The sequence below is a fragment of the Phascolarctos cinereus genome, unplaced genomic scaffold, assembly GCF_003287225.1.
Source record: "Phascolarctos cinereus isolate Bilbo 61053 unplaced genomic scaffold, phaCin_HiC Scaffold_726;HRSCAF=1367, whole genome shotgun sequence".
Lineage (NCBI taxonomy): Eukaryota > Metazoa > Chordata > Mammalia > Diprotodontia > Phascolarctidae > Phascolarctos > Phascolarctos cinereus.
In genome coordinates, this window is record NW_027556098.1 from 43,631,766 (window position 1) to 43,654,887 (window position 23,122).

At 37.3% G+C, this 23,122-nt stretch overlaps 1 protein-coding gene across 3 annotated transcripts in view; it reads right to left on the bottom strand.

Annotated features, from left to right (window-relative positions):
• Positions 1-23,122, bottom strand: part of PKNOX1 (PBX/knotted 1 homeobox 1) — a 166,350-nt gene that overhangs the window by 134,603 nt on the left and 8,625 nt on the right. Inside the window, exon 2 of one of the 3 annotated variants that reach the window (XM_078146502.1) lies at positions 1,067-1,239. The exons of the other annotated variants lie outside the window; for them this stretch is intronic. The gene's annotated coding sequence lies outside the window, so the exon portion shown is untranslated. The remainder of the gene's footprint in view (positions 1-1,066; positions 1,240-23,122) is intronic. 3 annotated transcript variants of the gene reach the window in all.

Consider the following 23,122-nt stretch of genomic DNA (forward strand, 5'->3'; position numbering starts at 1 on the left):
TTGACAAAAACTGCTGGGAAAACTGGAAAACAGTATGGTAGAAACTAGGCATAGACCACTGTATACCAAGAGAAGGTCAAAATGGATATATGATTTAGACATAAAGGGTAATACCATAAGCGAATAAAGAGACCAAGGAGCAGTTTACCTGTGAGATCTATGGAGAAGGGAAGAATTTATGACCAAACAAGAGATAGAGAGCACTACAAGATGTAATATGGATAATTTTGATTATATTAAATTTCTAAGTTTTTGCGCAAACAAAAGCAATGCAACCAAGATTAGAAGGAAAGCAGAAAGGTGGGAAATATTTTTTACAGCAAGTGTCCTGATAAAGGCTAAATTTTTCAAATATAGAGAGAACTGAGTCAAATTTATAAGAATACAAGTCATTCTCCAACTGATAAGTGGTCAAAGGACATGAACAGGCAGTTTTTCAGATGAAGAAATCAGAAGTAGCATTAGTCATATGAAAAACTGCTCTAAATCACTATTGATTAGAGAAATCCAAATTAAAACAACTCTCAGGTACCATCTCACACCTATCAGATTGGCTAATATGAAAAGAAAAGGAAAATGATAAAAGTTGGAGGGAATGTGGGAAAGTTGGGACATTAATTAATGGACTGTTGGTGAAGTTGTGAGTTGATCCGACCATTCGGGAGAGAAATTTGAAACTATGCCCAAACAACTATAAAACCATATATACCCTTTTACCCAGCAATACCACTACTAGGTCTATATCCCAAAGAGATCAAGAAAAGACAAAGGAACTTATTTGTAAAATGTATATATATATATTTATATATACGTGTGTGTGTGTGTATATATATGTATATATATATATATATATATATACATATATATACACACACACACGTATATATATGCATATATATTTATTTACAGCAGCTCTTTTTTTGGTGGCAAAGAATTGGAAATCGAGGGGATGTCCAACAATTGGAAAATGGATGAACAAGTTGTGGTATATGATTTTAATGGAATATTATTGTGCTTATAAGAAAATATGAGTAGGATAATTTCAGAAAAATGTTGAAAGACTTACATGATCTGATGCAGTGTGAAGTGAGCAGAAGCAGAACACTGTGTATAACAGCAATACTGTACGATGATCAACTGTGAATGACTTAGCTATTCTCAGCAATACAACGATCCAAGACAGTTCCAAAGACTCATGATGAAAAATCCTATCCACTCCAGAGAAAGAACTGATGGAGTCTGAAAGCAGATTGAAGCACACAATTCTTCACTTTTTTTTGTGATTTTTTTTTTTGGTCTGTGTATTCTTTCACATGACTAACATGGAATAAGTTTTGCATGACTGTATATGTACAACCTATGTCAAATTGCTTACCATGTCAGGGAGGGGACAGAAGAGAGAAGGAGGGAAAGAATTTGATAGTTGAAATTTTCAAAAACTAATATTAGAAACTGTTTTTTTAGCATGTAATTGGGAAAAAATAAAATATTATTTCTTTAAAAAAGAGGGAGAGAAACTTAAGAACTCTGATCAACACAAAGGCCAAACACAATTCCAAAGGATTCATTACGAAAAACACTATGTCCATCCAGAAGAAAACAAAAAGCAAAAACCTGAACTCAGAATGCAGAGTGAAGCATATTTTCCTCTTTCTTTCCTTTTTCTTTTCTTTTCTCTTTTTTGGACATGGCTGATGTGGGAATTTATTTTGCATGACTATACATACTTGTAATGAGTTTTCTTTTTCTCATTTTCTCAATGGGTGAAAGAGAGAGAGGGAGAAAATTTGGAACCAAACATAAAATAAAACTGAATTTTAAAAAATGTTTAAAAAATGAATGAACAGATTGACCCAAGAGGTATATAAAACATGACCCTAACAATAAACTCTGAAAAATTAAAATTGACTAAACAGAAGTTAATAACTCCATGAGTCAAGAAATATTCACACAAAGACATGATATTTTAAAAGTAGAAGAAAAAATTAAGGTTATAACATTATAAACAAATGATCTAGAAAAAGATTTAGTGAGAACTTTTTTTTTTAAAGGCAACTGGGTTAAGTGACTTGCCAAGAGTCACACATCTAGTGTCAAGTGTTTGGTCTGAGGCTGGATTTGATCTCAGGTTCTTCTGACTTCACGGCGGGTGCTCTATCCACTGCACCACCTAGCTGCCTTGAGTGAGAACTAATTTAAGAATCACTGGATACTTCCAAGTCAGATGAGCAAAAGAAATAATATACTGGACACTCCCTCTGATCTCCATGACCTCTCAAAACTCTCCACAAACAATTATTACGCACCAATGATAAAGTAACTTCACCTGTCTTCATGGTCTACGACACTTAGAATCCACATAAGTAAAAACAAAACGAAACAAAACACTACAACCCTAAACCTAAGAATTGACACTCAGTGACCCTGAGCTCATTTGGCACCCTTCCCCCACTTCCTATGATCCTCGCAGACCCAAGCACAACACAGGCATGACATCAAAACAAACCCCTGCACCCTGACCCCAACTATTTTTCTGATGCTATGGAGACCCCTGCTCCAACCTATAGGTCTGCTTGCGTCCTAACAGCCAACTTTGCCACTCCCTTTTTCACCAATTCCGATGACAAGCAGGGTTCACGAGATCTCCCCTTCCCCCATCTTCCTCTCCAATGTAAGGGCTATTTTGTGCCTCTTTTATGTGAGATAATTTAGCCCATTCTACCTCTCCTTCCCTCCCTTCCAGTGCATTCCTCTTTTTCGACCCTTAATTTTTTTTTTAGATATTCACTCCATCATATTCATATTCATACCTATGCTCTCTGTGTATAATCCTTCTAAGTGACCTAATAATGATAAAGTTTTAAGGAGTTACAGGTATCATCTTCCCATGTAGCAATGTAAACAGTTTAACCTTATTGAATCCCTTATGATTTCTCTTTCCTTTTTATGCTTTTTTTACATCTTTTATTTGAAAGTCAAATTTTCTATTCAGCTCCAGTCTTTTTATCAGGAATGCTTGGAAATCCTTTATTTCATCAAATATCTAGTTTTTCCTCTGAATAATTATTCTCAGTTTTGCTGGGCAAGTAATATTTGGTTGTAATCCTAGTTTTTTTGCCTTTCAGAATGTCATATTACAAGTTCTCCAATCCTTTAAATGTAGAAGCTGCTAAATTTTGTGTTAACCTGACTATGGCTCCATGATACTTGAACTGTTTCTTTCTGGTTCCTTTCAGTATTTTTCTCTTTAATTTGGAAGCTCTGGAATTTGGTTATTACATTCCTGAGAGTTTTCATTTTGGGAACTCTTAAAATGTGAGTGGTGGATTCTTTCAATTTCTATTTTACCCTGCAGTAAAAAAAATCAGTACAGTTTTATTTGATAATTCCTTGAAAGATGATGTCTAGGTTCTTTTTTTCTGATGACGGCTTTCCTTAGTCTGACAATTCTTAAATTACCTCTTCTCAATCTATTTTTCAGGTCAGTTGTTTTTCCAATGGAATATTCCACATTTTCTTCATTTTTAAAATTTCGTTTTATTGTCTCTTAATGTCTCATGGAGTCATTAGCTTCCACTTGCCCAATTCTAATTTTCAAGGAATTATTTTCTTCAGTAAGCTTTTGTATCTCCTTTCCCATTTGGCCAGTTCTACTTTTTAAGGAGTTCCTTTCTTCAGTGAATTTTTGTATATCTTTGTTCATTTGGCCAATCTGGCTTTTTAAAGAGTTCTCTTCATTTGATTTTTGTACCCCTTCCACCATTAAGCCTATTCTGTTTTTTAAGGGGGTTATTTTCTTCAGTATTTTTTTTGTGCCTCCTTTACCAAGCTGTTGACTCTTTTTTCATGATTTCCTTGCATCACTCTCATTTCTTTTCCCTCCTATTTGCATTTTAAAATTGTTTTTGAGCTTCTTCCAGGAATTCTTTTTGGACCTAAGACCAATTCACATTTTTCTTTGAGGCTGTGAATGTAGTAGTTTTGAATTTGTTGTTGTTTTCAGAGGTTGTATTCTGATCCTCCCAGTCACCACAGTAACTGGCTATGGTCAGGTTCTGTTTTTGTTGTTTGCTCATTTCCCCAGCATATTTCTTGACTTTTGCCTTTACATTAAAGTTGGTTTCGGCTCCTGAGGTGGAAGGGGCACTGTCCCAAGCTTCAAGTATTTTGTGCTGCTATTTTTAGAGTTAATTCTGGGGGTTTATAAGCTTTAAATTTTTCCAAAGTGGTAAGATCTGAGGAAAGGTGTGTTTACTACTCTCTTGGGCTGTGAGCTGGTCTGGGAGCAACCACAAGCATTCTTTTCTGCCCTGGAACTGTGACCAGCATCTCCATTCCCCTGACGCCACAAGTTCTGGTGTGCTAATGTTCCTCCCTGCCCTGGGACAATGACCTGGAATGAGCCATGCAACAGAGTCCTGCACGTGGGGCCCCTGTAATCTCCATCTGACCAGTTGTCTGACCTCTTAACTATCCATGGGCTGAGAATTCCAGAAGCAGCTGCTACCACAGCTGATTAAGTCTCCTCCCCTTTCAGCCCTGCTGGCCTGCTACTAGTTTGCTGGGGCATGGACTGCACTGGTGCAGCCCACCATACGTGGCTCCACTCTCACCCTGGGACTATGGACCTTTCCTTCTGACCTTCTAAGCTGTGTTGGTCAGGAAAATTGGTTCACTCTGTTCTTTTGTGGGTTCTCTAGCTCCAGAATTTGCTTTGAGGTATTTAAAGTTATTTGGAGGGGAATATGGGAGAGCTGAGGAGAGTCCCTGCCCTTTCTCCACCATCTTGGTTCTCCCCCCTGCCTTTTCTGTTGCTAAATACTTTAAAAAAGAAATGAATATTTTGAGGGCAGAATTTCTGTCCTACAGAGCAACAATAATGGACAGAATAGAAAATCTTGATTCTGGAACGGCAAGTCATCAAAGAAACAAAAGAGAGAATAACAGACTAGGAATGCAAATAACAAAAGTGAAGGACAACCTAGAAGAAGAGAAGAAAAAGACAATAACATTAAAAGAAAATATACTCACCAAGCAAGCAAAACATAATGAACTGAAAAGTAGGATGTACAAAGACAACCTAAGGATGATAGGTCTCCTCGAAGAACATGACGGGACAAAAAACCTTAACACCACAAATCTGAGGACAAAAGATGGACCTTCAATAATAGAGAAGAGTTTCAAACATTTTTAGAAAGAAAACCAGAACTAAAGACATTATTTGCCTTTCAAACACCTCAAACGACAGAAATGCAGGAGGAGTGAATAAATGCATCAGGCAAGGACAGTAACAGGAGCCAGGAAGCCTTAATTTCAAATCTGACTTCACATACTTACTAGCTGTGTGAACCTGGCCAAGTCACTTAACTGTTTTGCCTCAATTTCCTCATCAGACATGACTAAAACAACCCAACAATAAAAAAAAGGGGGGGGGAGGCATTAAATCAGAAGAAAGGACAAAGGGTGAGAAGAAGACAGTCAGTGGAGAAAAGGTCAACCTAAAAAAAAAATTAATGTAAAGTAACTGAAAAAGCATAATACTGAGCTCATAGAAGAAGAGGGAACTGGAAACTGAAAAACTTCAGCACAGACAACATTAATGCATCTAGGATAAGAAGAGGAGTCTAATGGAATAAAATCTTTGTATCAAATTTCTCTCATTAGGGTTTGGTATCCAAAATATAAACAATTAATTATAATAGCACATTGTTGGTGGAGCTATGAAATGATACAATCATTTTGGAAGGCAGCTTAGAATTATGCAAATAAAGTGAATAAAAATGTCCATACCCTTTGAAGCAGAGATTCTATTATTGAGCTTATACACCAAGGAAACCACTGATAAGAAAAAAGTCTCCATGTAATCCAAAATATTAATAGCAGAACTTTTGTGTTAGCTAAAAATTGGAAACAAATGAGTTATCCATTGACTGGGGAATGCTTAAACAAATTGTAGTACATGAATGTGATAGAATATTACTGTGCTTTAAGTATGTGATGAATACATAGAAGCATGAAAAGATCTATGTGAGCTAATGCAGAATGAAGTAAGCAGAGCCAAGAAAACAATATACACAGTAATTAACAACAATGTAAATGGAAAGAACACCACACCAAAAAATCAAAAGTAAATGTAACAAAATAAAGGTCAAGTGAGACTCAAATGAAGAGATATGAAAAAGAGAACCTAGATACTGTATTTCAAGAAATCATAAGACTTCCCAGATCTTTTTTTTTTCTGAACCATGCTTCAAATGCTTTAGTATCAAAATTCATAAAGGAAAAATGAACTGAATTACAAGAAAACAGACAATAACAACACAGTAATAGTAAGAGACTTTAATGAAGTAACTAGCTCAGTAGATAGAGTTCTGGGCCTGTTGAGTCAGGAAAACCTGAGTTCAAATAGCTGTGTCACTCTGGACAAAATCACTTAACTTCTGCCTCAGTTTCTTCAAATGTGAAATGGAGATAATATCACCTAAGTCCAGGGGTCATTGTGAGGGTAAAATACTATTTGTAAAGTACTTAGCACTATCCTGACAGTGCTTATTAGTATTATTATTATGTCCATCTCCAGTTTGGGATAAACTGAACAGAAGATACACAAGATGGAAAATATGTAATTGAACAAATGCTGGAGAAACAAAACCTACAAGAACTGTGATCCTCTTTATTCCCATTCAGTAGTCACCAAAGCTCTATGATATCGGACTTTGCCAGAATTCTATTCAGGTCTTTAAGTTCTTTCTTGATTTTTAAATTAACCTCTCCATGGCTTTTCCTCTCCCAGTCCTCTCAGCTGAGATCACTGCTTCTTATTTTACAAACAAATTTTACGTTTCCAATTTTCTTACAACTTACTCACCACCATGTAGTCTTTAATCTAGTGACACTGGCCTGTTTGCTGTTCCATGAACAAGATATTTCATCTCTTAGCTCCACATATTTTCTCTAGCTCTCCCCCATGCCTGAAATACTCTCCCCCCATCAACTCTACCTACTGATCTCCCTGACGTCCTTCAAGTGGTGCTGAGAAAATACACCTATTCTTTAGCAATCCTATTTAGAAGGCATCGTGTGTGTGTGTGTGTGTGTGTGTATGTGTAATATACAGATCATTTTGAAGTGGCAAATAACTGAAAATTAAAGGGGTGCCATTAATTGTGGAATGGCTAAACAAGTTATGGTATATGAATGTAATAGAATATTATTGTGTAAGAAATGACGAAAGGGCCAATTTCAGAGATGCCTGAGAAAACTTATATGAACTGATAAAGAGTGAAGTGAGTATAACTAGGACAACAATTTGCAATATATCAATATTATAAAAAAATGATTCTGAAGAGCTTATGACCTCTGATCAAAGCAATGATCAATGATGATTATGATTATAATTTCAACTGGGCCCTCACTTTAGCAATGCAATTCTTTTACACATCTCTTATCAATTCACTCTTTCATTCACTAGAGCAGCTTTTCCAAGCCTTTTCATCCTTCCTCATACTTCCCAGAGCTTTCCCTCACTAAACCCTTTCATCTGAGAACTTTGTCTCATATTCCACTGAAAAATTGAGGGTATTTGCCAAGAGTTTCCATTTTTTCCATCTCTCCTCGATGCCTTCCGCCACTATCTCCTCCTTTATTCCTGTCTCACATGATGAAGTGATCCTTTTTGTTAAAGCAAACTCCCTTACACACACAAGGGAGCCCATTCCATTCTATTTTCTCCAGCAGAATGCCAACCCTATCATCCCTGTTTTCTCAGTAATCTTCAATCTCTTCATGTCTACAAGCTGCTCTCTACTGTCTACAAATATACCATATCTCCTCTACCCTCATAAGAAATGTCACTTGATCCATCCACCCCTGCTAGCTACTGACTCATATCTCTTCTTTTTTTTTTTTTGTGGCTAAACTTGAAAAGGTGCCTCCACTTGTGGCTTCCTACCTCTAGCCAAATTGTTCTCTTCAAATTACTAACAGATTTCTAAATTGCTAAATCTAATGGCCTTTCCTTTAATTCTCATTCTTCTTGACCTCTCTGAAGCCTTTGACACCGCTGGTCATCCTCTGCTCTCTAGGTTTTTGAGACACTACTCTCTCCTGGTTTTCCTCCTACCTATATAACCACTGCTTGGTTTTCTTTGCTGGGTTTTCACCCAAGTTACACTAAGCCTGGATGTCTCTTCTTCCCCCCAGTCCTGACCCTGGGGCTCTCTTCTCTTTACTACTTCACTTGGTGATCTCATCAGCTCCCATGGATTCAATGATCATCCTATACTTATAATTCTCAGGTCTATTTATCCAGCCCTAACTTCTCTCCTACCTCTGGTCTTGTTTTCCCAACTGCCTATAGGACATCTTGAACAAGATGCACCATAGCGGGGCAGGTAGGCGGAGCAGCAGAGAGAGAGCACGGTCCCTGGAGTCAGGAGGACCCAAGTTCAAATCCAGCCTCAGACACTTGACACCTACTAGCTATGTGACCCTGGGCAAGTCACTTACCCCCCTTGCCTAGCAAAAACAAACAAAAAACAAACAAACATTTTAAATTCAACATTTCCAAAGCTAAACTCATTATCTCTGCCTCCTAAACACTTCTTTCTTCTGAATTTCCTTATTACTGTCAAGGATGCCACAAGCCTCCTGGCGCCATAGGATGACAACCTAGGTGCAATCTTCAATTCCTCACTCCCCCACACCTCACCCTTATCCAATCAGTTGTCATTTCCATCTTCATAAAATCTTGTATATATACTCCCTTCTGTCCTTTGACACTGCTAGAACCCTGGTCCAGGCCCTAATCACCTCACGAAATGACCTGATGGTTTATTTCCCTGCTTCAAGTTTCTCCCCACTCCAGCCCATCTTCCATTCAAGTGTCAGTATCATGTCACCTCCCTATTCAATCCACTCCAGGGGCTCCAAGATCAAATATAAATCCTTTATTTGGCATTCCCTTCATACCCTGGCTCTTTCCTACCTTTTCAGTCTTCTTACATTTTATCCCTCCTTCCCTTCCTTCTACCCCAGGTACTCTGTGATTCAGTGAGTGATTCTCCTTACTGTTCCTAGCACAAAATATTCCACCCTCTGTCCCTGATCAAAATGGCTGACCTTCATGCCTAGAACTCTAAATCCTCATATTTGCCTCTTAGATTCCCTAGCTTTCTTCAAGCCTCAGCCAACATCTCACCTTTGGAAGAAATCTTTCCCAGCCTTTCCTCTGAGAGTATTCCCAATTTAGGCTTTTGTTTGTACATATTTGTTTGCATATTACCTCCTCTAGCAGATGGTGAGCTCCTCAAAAGCAGGATCTGTTTTCTGCCTTTCTTTGCATACCCAGCTCTTACTTAGCACAGTGCCTGGCACATAACAGGTATTTAGTAAATGTTTGTTGACTGACTCCAAAGGGTCAATAATGACGCGTCTCATGAGAGAGAACAGACAATATGGGAACTTGTTTTTGCAAAACTATACTGTCTTAAGGGTTTGGTGTAGTCTATCTTTCCCACATCCCACAGGGAGAAGGTGGGAGAGGGAAAAAAATAAATGCTTGATAACTGCCCCCCCAAAAAAAGTTCAGCTTAAGTACCACTTCTCAAAGGAAATCTGTCTTCATCCCCCCAGTTACTAGTATCTTCCCCTTTTATTGCTTTGCACACTGTTTGGTGTATGCCTTTCTGTGTACATATTATTTTCTCCCAAAAGAATACAAGCCAAAATTGGGGGCAAAGACTGTCTCATTTATGTTTATATAGTATATTTGGGTCAGAGAATTGGAATTGTAATGAGCTTTAAATTTAAATGGAAAGTTTGTGTTTTATACTAGATGTAATGGGGAGCTACTGAACCTTGAGCAATGGTAGTGTCATGGTCAGACCTATGATTTAGGAATACCAACCCTGAAGATGTGGAGGATGGTTTAGAGAAGAAAGAATGGAAGTAGGGACTTCAATAAAACCATGCTAATAAGCTGGGCAAAAGATAACAGGGAACTAAAAACTAGTGTGGCTGTGTTATAGAGAGATGATAGATACAAAGCATGCTGAAGAGGTGGAATACATAAGACCTGACAAGTGACTAGATATAGGGAGTGAATGAGGGTGAAGAACCAAAGAGCTATGAAGGGGCACAATTACTCTAGACAGCAATTTGGAATTATGCAAAGAAAGTGACAAAAATATTAATACTCTTTGACCCAAATACAAAGAAAGAACTCACCTATGCCAAAATATTTAGAATAGCACTCATAGCAGCCAAGAGCTAGAAACAAAGTAAAACAAATTGTGTTACATAAATGTAACGAATGTTAAAACAGAGAAGCATGAGAAGCACAGGAAGTATGGGAACAGGCTGAAGAACAGTAAAGTAAGTAAAACCAGGAAAACAACATATTCATTGACTACAATCTAAACAAAAAGAACAACAAACTAAACCAAAATTTCAATCATGATGACACCAACTTTTGTGATCCTCACTGTCACTCCTCAATACCTAAATTCTTTCTTTTTGGCTGCTTGCAATAATTTTTTTTTGAACTGGAAGCTAAGTCTTAATTTGAAGGTTTCTTTCCAGCAGTACCCAGTAGAATTTATTTCCACTTTGCCCTTTGGTTCTAATAGATCTGGGCAGTTTTAAGAATATGCTGAAATAGGATTTTTAGATTCTTTTTTTTTTTTTTGGTAATGGCTTTCAAGTAGTCCAATGATTCTCAATTTTTTTTCTCCTTCCTGTTCTCTAGGTCAGTTAAGTTTTTCTTAGACAGCTTACGTTTTCTTCCACTTTTTCAGTTTCTTTACTTTGCTGTAATATTTCTTATTGTCTCATGGAATCATTTGCTTCTATTTGGTCCACTCCAATTTTCAGGGAGCTTTTTGTTTGGGCAAAGTTTTTTATCTCTTATGCCAAATTGTTAATTCCCTTTCCAATTTTTCTTCCAGAGCTTTCATTTCTTTTCCATTTTTCTCTTAGCACTCTCATTTCATTTATAAAAATTTTTTTTTTACTTCTTTTTAACTCTTGTGTCATCTTTCCAGGAATTCTAGAGAAATTTATGCCCAAGCTGTGTTTTGCTTTGAGGCATTGCTTTTAGATGGTTTTGGAGGAATTTTCTTCTTCAGGGTTTGTGTCTTGAATTTCCCTGTCACCATAATTTTTTTATGGTGGGATTCCTTTTTTTTGTTGGCTCATCCTTCCAGCGTACTTCTTGATTTTAGACTTAATACTAGGGCCAAGCATTGCATGTTTCTGGAGAGAAATGCTGAGCTGGTCCTGTTACTGCTTTCTGCAGTCTTTCAGGTACAGCTGAGGCTGGGGGCCTACAAGCTCTCAGTGGGCCCAAACTGGTTTGACTCAGGGCCTTATCTGATCACTGTCCTCCTTGTCTGAGCTCTGCTAGCTCCTGGCCTGGGTTCGGGTCTGAGCAACAGGAAACTATTGCTAGAGTCAGCCACTATCAGTCAGCTGGGAAGTTCTGCTAGTTCAGAGTAACAAAACTGCTTCCTTGGCTATTCCTCTGCAGGGGCTCTCTTCTTGGCTAGATGTTAGATCTGAGACCTATCTCTGCTCCTGGGATTCTGAGCTCACTCTTCTACCAGTTCACAGCCCAGGGTCTCCTACCACTCCTCACCCTGGACTAATAGCCCTAAACCATAGGCAAAGGTCCCCTCTTCTGTCAACTCTGCATCTGTGACTCAGAACTGGATAGTGAACAACAAAGCTGTCACTTGCCACCTGTTCCCGCATGAGGTCATGGTGCCCATATGGGTCTGAGACCTCCTCTTGCCTTGGAACACAGCCTCTCCCTGCACTGGAATGCTCTGTATGGTGTGCTCCTGGACAGACTCCCCTCTCCAGTTTCTGTCTCCATATGCTAATCTGGGCTAGAAAAATGATTCACTTTGACTTTTTCTTGGACTTTCCCATCAGAATTCAGTCTGGTATATTTTCTAGATGTGTTGGGGGTGGGGAGAAGAGCTTATCAAACTTCTTTCTTCTACTCCATCATCTTGGTTCCATCCTCACTCTGTGCTATTTTTAAGCAATGACTTGGCTAAGGCCATATATCATACAGTAAGATCAGAGATTCAGAGCTTAAAGGGACTTGTAGGGTTACCTAGTCTACTCACTATCCCTAACAAGGAAACCAAGCCCCAGAAAGGTTATTTTACTCTCTTAGGTAAAGCCAAACTGGCTTCCTTGCTATTCCTCACAAATGACAATCCTTCATTTGTACCAGCTGTCCTCCATTCCGGGAATATAGTTCCTCTTTACCTCCACATCTCAGGAACACACACATACACACAACCACACACATTACATATATACACACAGACAGAATGAGTACAAGTTAGTTTGGTATATGTGTGTTTGTGAATGTCTTCCCCAACAGACTCTCAAGATCCTAGGGGAAAAAAATTTTCAATTTCATCTTTGTGTTCCTCATATCTAACAAAGTGGCTGCAAACAGGTGTTTAATATATGCTTGTTGAGTTACTGTTCAAAGTCACACAGGTAGTAGCTAGTAACAAGGCCAGTATCCAAACCAAGGTTCTCTGACTCAAAGGCCAGTGCCTTACACACTGCACAATGCTACCTACTTATCACATTTACAGATGATACAAATATGGAAGGGATAGCTAATATAATATACTAGGTTCCAGTCATCACTCAAAAAGATTTTGACACACTAGAAAACTGTCAGTTCTCTCATCTGTAAAATGAAGGGGTTGCACTTAATTCCAAGGTCTCTTATAGGTCTAAATTTATGATCTTAAGGTGAAAATTAATAGAATTCAAAAGAATTAATTGCACAAACAACAAGATGGAGGAGTCACAGCTAGATGGCAGTCTGCCTGAAAAAGATCTGGGGAGGAGAGATTAGTAAACTCCCAAGCTCAATCATGCGATATAGCACCCCAGAAGGCTAATATGATCTTGGGTTGTATTGAGAAAAAAGCATCCAAGAATCACAGTTCCACTGAACTCTGTCATGATCAAACCACATTCTCAAGTATTGTGTTAAAATTTGGTCATCACATTTTATGAAATGAATGTATAAGGTGGAGGTTGTCTAAGGGAGGGCAACCTGAGAAGTGAAGGGCCTCAAGTTCGTGCTATATAAGAAAGATTAAGGATGGTCAGCCTGGAGAAGACTTAGGGGGTGATATGAAATCTGCCTTTTTCTTTTTCTTTTTTTTTGGTTAGGCAAGTGGGGTTAAATGACTTGCCCAGAGTCACACAGCTAATAAATGTTATGTGTCTGAGGCCAGATTTAAACTCAAGTCCTCTCGACTCCAGGGCTGCTACTCTATTCACTGCGCCACCTAGCTGCCCCCTGCCTTTTTCTTTAAACCACAATATCAATTTATCAGAATACTTTCATCAACTGATCAGCAATACCTTTCCCAAGAGAGAAGTCTGCTCAAGAATACAAGTCAAAAATAGAGCATTGTTTGATGATTACAAGGGAGCTGAACAACTTTTATTGCCATTAAAACATAAAAGCTTGATATACCCACTTTAACCACAGGTACAGATATATTTGTGAAGTGGTCCAGGATATTAATTTAAATTGGTCACAGCACTCTCTTCTCTACACAGTGCAAGACCCCTACAGACAGATTTTTATTTCTTGATTCACCTTTTAGTAGTTTTAGTACAGATCAGTACCCTGCTATTTGTATTTGCTATACTTTCCAAGAGTACAGTTTACTCTGATATTAGCTATCTTTAGACTCATGTGATCTGGCAATATGATATCTGCCTTTGAGAATTTCAAGCTAGGTGCCAAGACTCTGTCCACTTACTAGGCAGGACCAGGGGGTGGTCATCTGCTTTTCTGTTGTCCCTTCCCTTTCATACACTGCCAGTTTAGGTCCAAAGACCCCAATCCACCCACCCTGGATATGATAATGCCTTAAGCCCTGGGGAAGAGTTCACCTGAGGATCAAATGAGTATCTTAAACATGCAACATGCTTCTATAACTTAGGACTTAGAACTCCACAACCTATGGCCCTGACCCTAAGGCAGGATATCAAGGAATCAACATATCCATTCTCCCTTTCCACCTCTTGCTCAAGATTAATAATCAAATCAACATTAACACTACCAAGGTAAAGGGTACAATTTACTACCCAGTTTTCTGCTCCACTCAATTCCTATGATTCTGAGTTTATAAGCTGTCTATTCATTTCTGGTCCCTCATATCCACCCATGTCAGCCCACCTCTCCCTTGTCCCTATCACACTCTGCAAGTTAAGCAGACAAAATTTTCTAAAGTTACCACACATTTACCTATAAGTAAAATAGTACGGAATAATGTACAAATGAGGGGGAGAAAAGAAATATTTTTTGACTATTCATCATCTTTGCATGCCTTCAGCACAATCTCACTGAGATAATCTATCAACTTAATTCCAGATGAGATTTCACAGGAAAAAGTTAAACAATAAACAAGATTTTAATCTTATTTTAACATTAATGTTCCAATTTTTAAGGCAGAACAAAATTCCAGGCATAAGCAAAGCCAAACATTAAGGGAGAGGAAGCTGGAGAAAACTGTGGCTTAGTATCATGTTTGCTTATTTTCTTTCAATTGTAAAATTCTGTAGGTATCTGGAGTGAGCCCACCTCAAAATATGCTAGCAGTAATTAATTTTTTTTTTTGGTGAGGCATTTGGGGTTAAGTGACTTGCCCAGGGTCACACGGCTAGTAAGTGTCAAATGTCTGGTCTGAGGTCAGAATAGAACTCAGGTTCTCCTGATTCCAGGGCCAGTGCTCTGTCCCAGCTAGTAATAATTCTCGAAATGTAAATACTTTTCTTCAACCCCTATTTACAAACACTGCCAATTCAAGAGTGTATAGAAGCTATGTAGTTCATTGTACTAGTGTGGTTATAGGAGAAGTTACAACACATAGATCTTACATAAAAACCTATAAAATGATAGATCTTATAATAAATTAGATGGTTTTGGGGTGCTACAGACAAATTGAAGGAAACAGAGAGAAACTCAGAAGTCTGTTGTTGTCGCTTTTCCTCTACAACTAGATTGCTATTTGGGAAGAATGCCATTTCAGCTTTTGATTCAATAATTAGTTTTCAAAAAAGGGAAATTATTTCCATAATGCTATCCCCATAACATTAATGAAAAAGAGTCAAATGATTAAAAAGTAAGCTGAACATCAGGGGCTTTTTCAAGAAATTAAATTCTAGGCCAAGTCCTAAGATCAATGACTCTTCTACCCTATAATTTTAAAAGCAGCTGACTTTATATAAATTTCTTCACAACTCTGTGGGTTAGGTAGTACAGTATTATTACATTCATTTTTCATACAGAATGAGTAAAGACCTATGTTCCACACTATCTAATCTGCATTGTCAGTTATGTCAATAATATAATCAATTATTGTTGTTCAGTTGTTTTTCAGTTATGTCCAACTCTTTGTGACCTCATTTGGAGTTTTCTTAGCAAAGATACTGAAATGGTTTGCCACTTCCTTCTCCAGCTCATTTTACAGATGAGAAAACTGAAGCTAACAGAGTTAAGTGACTTGTCCAGGGTCACACAGCTACTAAGTGTCTGAGGCCATATTTAAACTCAGGTCTGCCTGATTCCAGGCCCTGCACTCTATCCACTGAGCCATCTATCTAATCTGTACTGTCAGCTACATAAATATTATAATATAAAAGTATTATGCCCTTGATGACCCTAAGATATTATCATCAGCATACTATGCTTTTGGATTCAGAGATACATAATTTTGGAAAAAGCCATCTAAAAACTCTAAAGGTTTGACACTTAAAGGATTAAATTTATAGATTCTTTTAGAATTGTCCTTAGAACAGAGCACCAAATTCATCAATGATGATAACTGACATTTATATACACTGCTTTAAAATTTATGGGTACAGGGACTAGACTTGTGATTTCATTTTGTTACTTAACTCTTGAGTAAAGAAAATCCCTCTAACATCTCACATAGGCACTACTTTCCTTAACCTATGGTCAGAAAGCTGTCTAGAGCACTGAGAGGCTGTTGCTTTCCCAGGGTCAGACTGTCAATATTGTCAGTGGCAGGACTTGAACCCAGGTATTCCTGGCTTCTAAGCTAGGTCTCTATCCACTATGACAGGCTGCCTTACAAAGAAGTCATTTGATCTTCAGCAACCTGGTGAGAAAGGTACTAAAAATATTAATATTTCCATTTTACAGATGAATAAACAGACTCAGAGAAGTTACTTCATTTGATCCTCACAACAACCTTGTGAAGTAGGTGCTATTATTAAACTGCCCTCCCCTTTTTTTTTCAGATGAGAAAGCAGAGTCTGAGACAGATTATGTGACTTGCCAGGGATCACAAAGCTAGTAAGTGTCTGAGGCTGAATTTGACTTGTCTTCCTGACTCCCAGTCCAGCACTCTATTCACTGTACCACTAGCTACTCAAACGCTCAAATGAGATTACATTCAGTGCTTTGCAAACCTTAAAAAATTATATAAATGCTCTGCCCTAACATGTAAATCCCTCTACAACCTAATATTTCAGTATTATCTCATGCTACTACTCTCTATAAAGATTCTTAACTTTTTTTTTGGGTCAAGGACCCTGCTAAGAGGCTGGCCAAGCCTATGGACTCCTTCTAAGAATGAAGTTTTTAAATGCATAAAATACAATACACAGGATTACAAAGCAAACTAAAGGTTAGTAAAAATTAAAATGTAATTTTTTTTTCTCCTCTCTGTGGTCACAGACCCCCTGAAATCTATCCATAGACCCCTGATTAAGATGCCTACTTTAAGCTAAATCTGCCTCTCTAAAACTGTGCACCTGTTATCCCTAATTCTGCCCTTTGAGGCCAAGAGACGGCTATCATTCCTCCACACAAATCTCTGGTCAATTCCTTCAACCAATCTTCATATGGCATTATTTTTGAGGACCATTACCATTCATCCTGTTCTCTAGATGAGCAATCCAGTTTATCAATGGCAAGTACTGGGTACTTTTTAATTGCTTGTTGACTTGACCTATCATCCAATTACCCAGGCCTACCTCCCATTGTCAAAACACTCTACAAGATAAGTGGATGGGCAGAATCCCTAAATCTCCTGCACCAGGATTCGTGAGATGCTTGATAACAGACATGGGTTGTCAATGTGTCAATGCATTCCGAATTTGGATGTTAGGCCTCCTCTGGACACTTAAGGAAAAAAAAACAACAACAATCCACAATCATTTCCTTGTCAGGGATAGTTGTAACAAAAAACAACCAGACCTCTATCACCCACATACAAATGTGTGAGCACATGACAAAAATGAGAGAAACCTGGCTGGGATGTATTCCTGGGAGCAAAGCTCAACAAAAGTCTTCAGTAAGAAGATAAGTGCTTTAGCCATTGGCTAACAGGACTGGCTTAGAAGAGCTACAATCCCTTCTCTGGAGCTAAGAAGATACTTACCAACCACAGTGTATCAGGCCTAAAGAAAAGATCTCAGCAGAGGACAAGACCAAAGTACCTTAGATGTTTATGAAGTTGAAACAACTGGTGACCTTTGTTCCATTTCCCCAAGCCCACACGATACATCTCAACCTGATCTTTCCACACACAAAGGACACTACTAAACCAACAGAATGGTGAAGGTTATTCAGACTTTATCCACCATGCCTCAATCCTCTCCAGATTATTCAACAGGGAACAGGTAAAGGGAGAAGTATGAACTAAAAAAAAAAGCCAAAGATGATTAATGAATTCACAGGATATAGTGAATATAGTACCAAATACATCATACAAACTCAGATGTATGCTTATATTATTTATCAGTGATGGTATGTTCGTTCATACAGCAATGGAAATTCTATTACCTGATTACTAAGGTATATGGACAAAATTTCATCGACTATAATCTTCCCAGGCCCAATAACAACCCCCTCCCTGCAAGCAAATTCCCTCAGGACTAAGACCCATTAAGTCAACAGGCAAATCTTGTCATATCCCTTTACTACAGATCAGTCTTGAAGTTAATAAATTGTTGAGAGTCAATAAATTGCTGTGAGATAAGTTCACAGAGTGTGATCCAGATATTTTTCCCAAAAATTCATAAATAAAACTTAAACATGGGAAAAATTATCCATTCAAAAATAATTCTAAGCAACATGATTGTGACAAAAAACTAAAAACCCATTCACCCATTTTTTTAATAATGGCTAAACAAATAGTACATAAATATAACAGATTATTACCATTAAGAAAGGCCAAATTACAATTATGGGAAGACATACATGAAGTGATACACCTCACTACTGTAACCCGAGTCCCAAAGACCACTGGTATGGGACTCTCTGTATGACCGTTTAAGGGATTCAGAATTGGTGAGAACAGGAAAAGGAGAGCTCTTCAGTTTTCTTCCTCGTAGCGCTTCTTTAATCTCTCTTTAGAGTCCCTTCTGTTTCTTCAGGTTCTGAAATCCTTTCAGGTGCTTATACCTTCCGGCAAGAAAATACCATGTTGCTGAAGGAAAAAGCTCTGGGAAGAAGCTGACATGAGAGAAGAAACTAGCAGTCTCCATCATGTCCCTGCCCCCAGCTTGCTATACTAGAGACTGTGGGGAACGTCTCCTTGGTGAGATCCAGGACTCTCTCTTAGTTGAGTCAAGTTAGCTCACTCACAGAGGGAAAGATCCCTCACTCTGTATTGTCTGGTATATATTCTCTTATGAATAATTTCTCTGATTTCCATTTTTGCTATTCAACTTGGATAAATGGATTTCTTTGCTACCTGTCATGTGTGTTCATTGTGGAACTGGTATTTGTGAAGTGAGCTGATCCCTGGATATAAAGCTTGAGGTTCTCCTTCCCCCATTAATAAAACAGCAATCAGAAGGTAGCTTGAACCTGGAAACCACATCCCCAGCCTAGAAAGAACAGGTAGTTATGAATCTAACCTAGTAACCCCTGTCTCTGAGGAGAACAAAATGGTCAAGTTTCTGGTCTTCACCATGTGCTTTTTCTGGCAGGAAACAGTCTCCTTTGGAGAAGGGCGCGGGAAAAGAGGCTAGAGATGTCTATTCTGCCCTTTGTCAAGGCACCCGACATCCCCATGCTACATGTAGAAGATAGCCCACACTACATTATAATTATATAAATTACATAAATAAAAGTTAGATAAAGCCATATAAAAATAAAGGGTACACAAAAACAAAAAAGACCAAATAAAATAAAATGTATTAATAATAAAATGAATGGAAGTCTACAGTTTCATTCTCCATCATTTATAAAACTTTTTCTTTAGTTTTTATTTGTGTGTTTTGTCAGTGCATGCTGATTGTAACAAATTAAAAAAACAAACTTAAACAGGGGCTTCCCCTGGCTCTTAAATAACTTAATACCTTAAGCAAAGTGAGATAGTTCACAGCTTGCTACAAAATACTGTACAACATAATAATGTGTAACCAGCAGTCTTTATTTCAATTTACACCAAGCTTTTGAATCAAATAAATGTTTTTTACAACAGCCAGGATGAATTTCAAATCAAAATGAAAACATATTCGAAGAATAATTTTAGGTCATTGACTCAAAAAACTACAGTACAACCTATACCTGACCAAGAATGCCTTCTTTAATATCATCAACGAGCAGTCATTCAGCTTTTACCCAAAACAGTCTATTCAACTTCTGGATAGCTTATTTCAAGCCTCAATTTTCCTCTGTAATTGTATCACATTGTTATTATTTCTGCCCTCTGGAGCCAGATAGAACAAGTCTAGTTCTTGAGTCCACAAGAATCTGTTTAACCCTTGTGTTAAGATTTTTATCAGTGACTTAGATAAGAGCATATATATCAAACTTGTAGATGACAAGGCTGGTAGAATACTCTGGATAAGACTAAAACACTATGCCAAATCTAGTAAGATGAAATTTAAAGGACACTAATACACTGCTGGTGGAACTGTGAATTGATTCAACCATTCTGGATAACAATCTGGAATTATGCTCAAAGAGTTTTAAAACTGTGTATACCCTTTGATCCAGCAGACCATATTAGGTCTATTTCCCAAGGTGATCAGGGAAAGAGGAAAAGAACCTATACGTTCTGAAATATTTATAGCAGCTCTCTTTGCGGTAGCAAAGAACTAGAAATCGAGGGGATGCCCATCAATTGGGGAATGGCTAAACAAATTGTGGTATATAATTATAATAGAATACTACTGTGCTGTAAGAAATGATGAGCAGGTTGATTTCAGGAAAACATGGAAAGACCTACATGAAATAATGGAGTGAAATGAGCAGAACAAAGAGAACAGTTATACAGAGGAATAGCAATACCATTCAAAGAATTAACTGTGAATAACTAAGTTATTCTGAGCATTAATAATACTCAAATCAACTACAAAGGACCTATAAGGAAGATGCTATCCACCTCCAGAGAAAATACTAATAGAATATATGCATAGTATGGTTTTACACATATATATTTAAGTACATATGTATGTGTGCGAGAGAAATGTTGGCCTTCTATAGTGTGGGGTGAGGAGGGAAGGAGGAAGACAGTTCAAAACTTTAAATGTAACAAAAAAATTTTAAAAAAAAGAAATGAGTAATCAAGGGAAAATGTGTCATCTCTACTTCTTTAAGAAGAGAACCGGCATCCATGCTGGTTTAGAGATGTTTCACTAAAGACCCCTTAAAGATCCTTCTAGCTCCAGGACACTATGAAATTAATTTATATCACTGAACAGCTCTGAAATTCTCCCTCTCACAAAAAAAAAAGAATATAAAGTATTACACTTTGACTTTCCAACTCAGAGATTCTGTGATTGTATAGATACACTCTGCTACCTGCATGCATATCCTCCTTACATCCAGTACGTCACCATATTTTAATTTTTAAAAAGCCTAACAAGTGGATTAGGATCAAGAAAATAGTATGTAGGCATATTTCAGACTTGAAGATTCCTTGAAAAATTTAATAGATTAGTAGCTTATTCAATGACCCTGTGATCACTGTTATCATTCATAAAAAGAAGATGTATGCTCTCTAAAGGTATTCTCTCCATTGTCACGGAAACGATCAAGTGCAGAGTCCAACTTGAGGAGGAATGTCCCACAGTTCTTCTAGATGCTTCTGTTTCTTCGATAACTTTGTGCTAATTGTTGTAAAGTCCACAAATATATCAGATGTTCCTGAATGATAGCTATAAGCATTCTAAAGGAGTGGTTTTAAAACTTTAAGTAGTAATGACTACCTCTCCTTTTTATTTTTTAAACAAAAAAACCATCACACACTCCTTTTTAAAACAATCTATTAGAGTTAACCAAATTTATTACAATTTTATATAAAAGATTTTAAACAAAACAAGCTATTTTTGACAAAATTCTCTGCACTATCAATCTGTGCAACATAAATATCAATCATATCATGGGTTAAGTAAGCAGTGGTTGAGATTGTTCCTCAGGAGTTCTCAAAAATGTGGTGTGATTGATACTCATAACTCTTTTCACTAATCAAGATTGCCATGTTGTCATAACTACAACAGAAAACTTCATTTGACACCAATGTTATGAACAGTAACAAATTTTTTATTTTCTTGTTTAATAAACCATAAATTCACCAGTAAGCCAAGACATAGCAAGATTTTCAGGTTCAAATGCTTGCTTCAATGTACTATCACAAAACAAATATATTAAGCATTCTTGACCAAGTTCTGAAGTGTAAATTTTATAAGCAAATTTATACAATGGAATCAATCCTTTTGATGTCACAGATGTAGTTACTGTTATTTAAAATTATCTAATTTTCTCCAGAAAAATTCTCAATGTGCCAATATATTTTGCATTTATTAAAGACATCAGATGATTAGTTTATATGCTATCTGCAGCTAAAGTATTCATAAACAAAAACAGCAGTCTTTCCTCTCCATCAGTTCTTGAGAATACCAATAATTGATATATCAATAAAAATTTATATATACATATAAAAGCTACACATGTATACATAAATTTGCAGTGAGACTGTATCTTCTGGGTTTGGGTTACTTTCTATTTTTTTTAATCTACTTAAATTCTCTGTCCCCACTGCTTCAATAACATCAGTCTATTTTCTCTGCAACCTGGTTATATTTTATCCATTAAGGCACACTGCTTCACTTTAAAAAAAAAATACACTGAACTGACAGAAGGTATATGGTCAAAAGTACTAAAAGCTCCAAGGAGGTCGATTGGAAAAAAAAGCCCTGGTCAGTTAACAGATTGTTGGTAACTGGAGAGTACAGTTCCAATACAGTGGGATCAGAAACCACATATTTATCTTGGATGGATACTGTGTATGGTTAATAAGCTGGGTCCAGAATTAAAACAGGAGAAAATGAGGCCTTGAGGAAAATACAAAGATCTTAATAATGTCACCAAAGCTTCTTCCTGAAATAAAACCCCTTATTCTTCTAACGTTGTATGGCTGGAAGTCATGCAATGTTATAGTCCTTGAAAAACTGAAATTAAAGATCATTCAAATGGCAATGGAAAGGTACACAGTGGACATAAGCAGGTTGTTATTCGTGACGAAAAAAGAAATCAAGAAGTATTGAAAAAGTTGTAATAAAAAAGATAGGCTAATAAAATGGGAAAAGCAAGAGATTCTGTTCAGTAGTTTTCTAGTTTTATCTGACTTTTCATGACCTTTTCTTGAAAAGATACTGGAATGGTTTGCCATTGCCTTTGTCAGCTCATTTTACAGATGAGGAAATGGAGATACAACAGGATTAAGTAACTTGTCCAGGGTCACACAGCCAGATTTGAACTTAGGAAAATGAATTTTCCTGATTCCATACTGGCACTCTATTCACCCCCTACACCACCAATCTGCTCAAAGCAAGAGGTATAATTGATGTTTGCATTAAGAGTGAGGAAAGTTAATGGCCCATTGGGTGGACTCATTCTTGGCAAGCTTACCATAGGAGGACTCCCACAAGAGTTGCATAAAATAGGCAGGCACAGTTGGACTGTGATCTTCAATATTGAAAATAATTCTGGTAACAATGAGATCACAAATCTATTTCAGTATCAGTATTCAGTGAGGACTAACTGAATACCTATTAGCAACTATAACATTTTAAAATATTT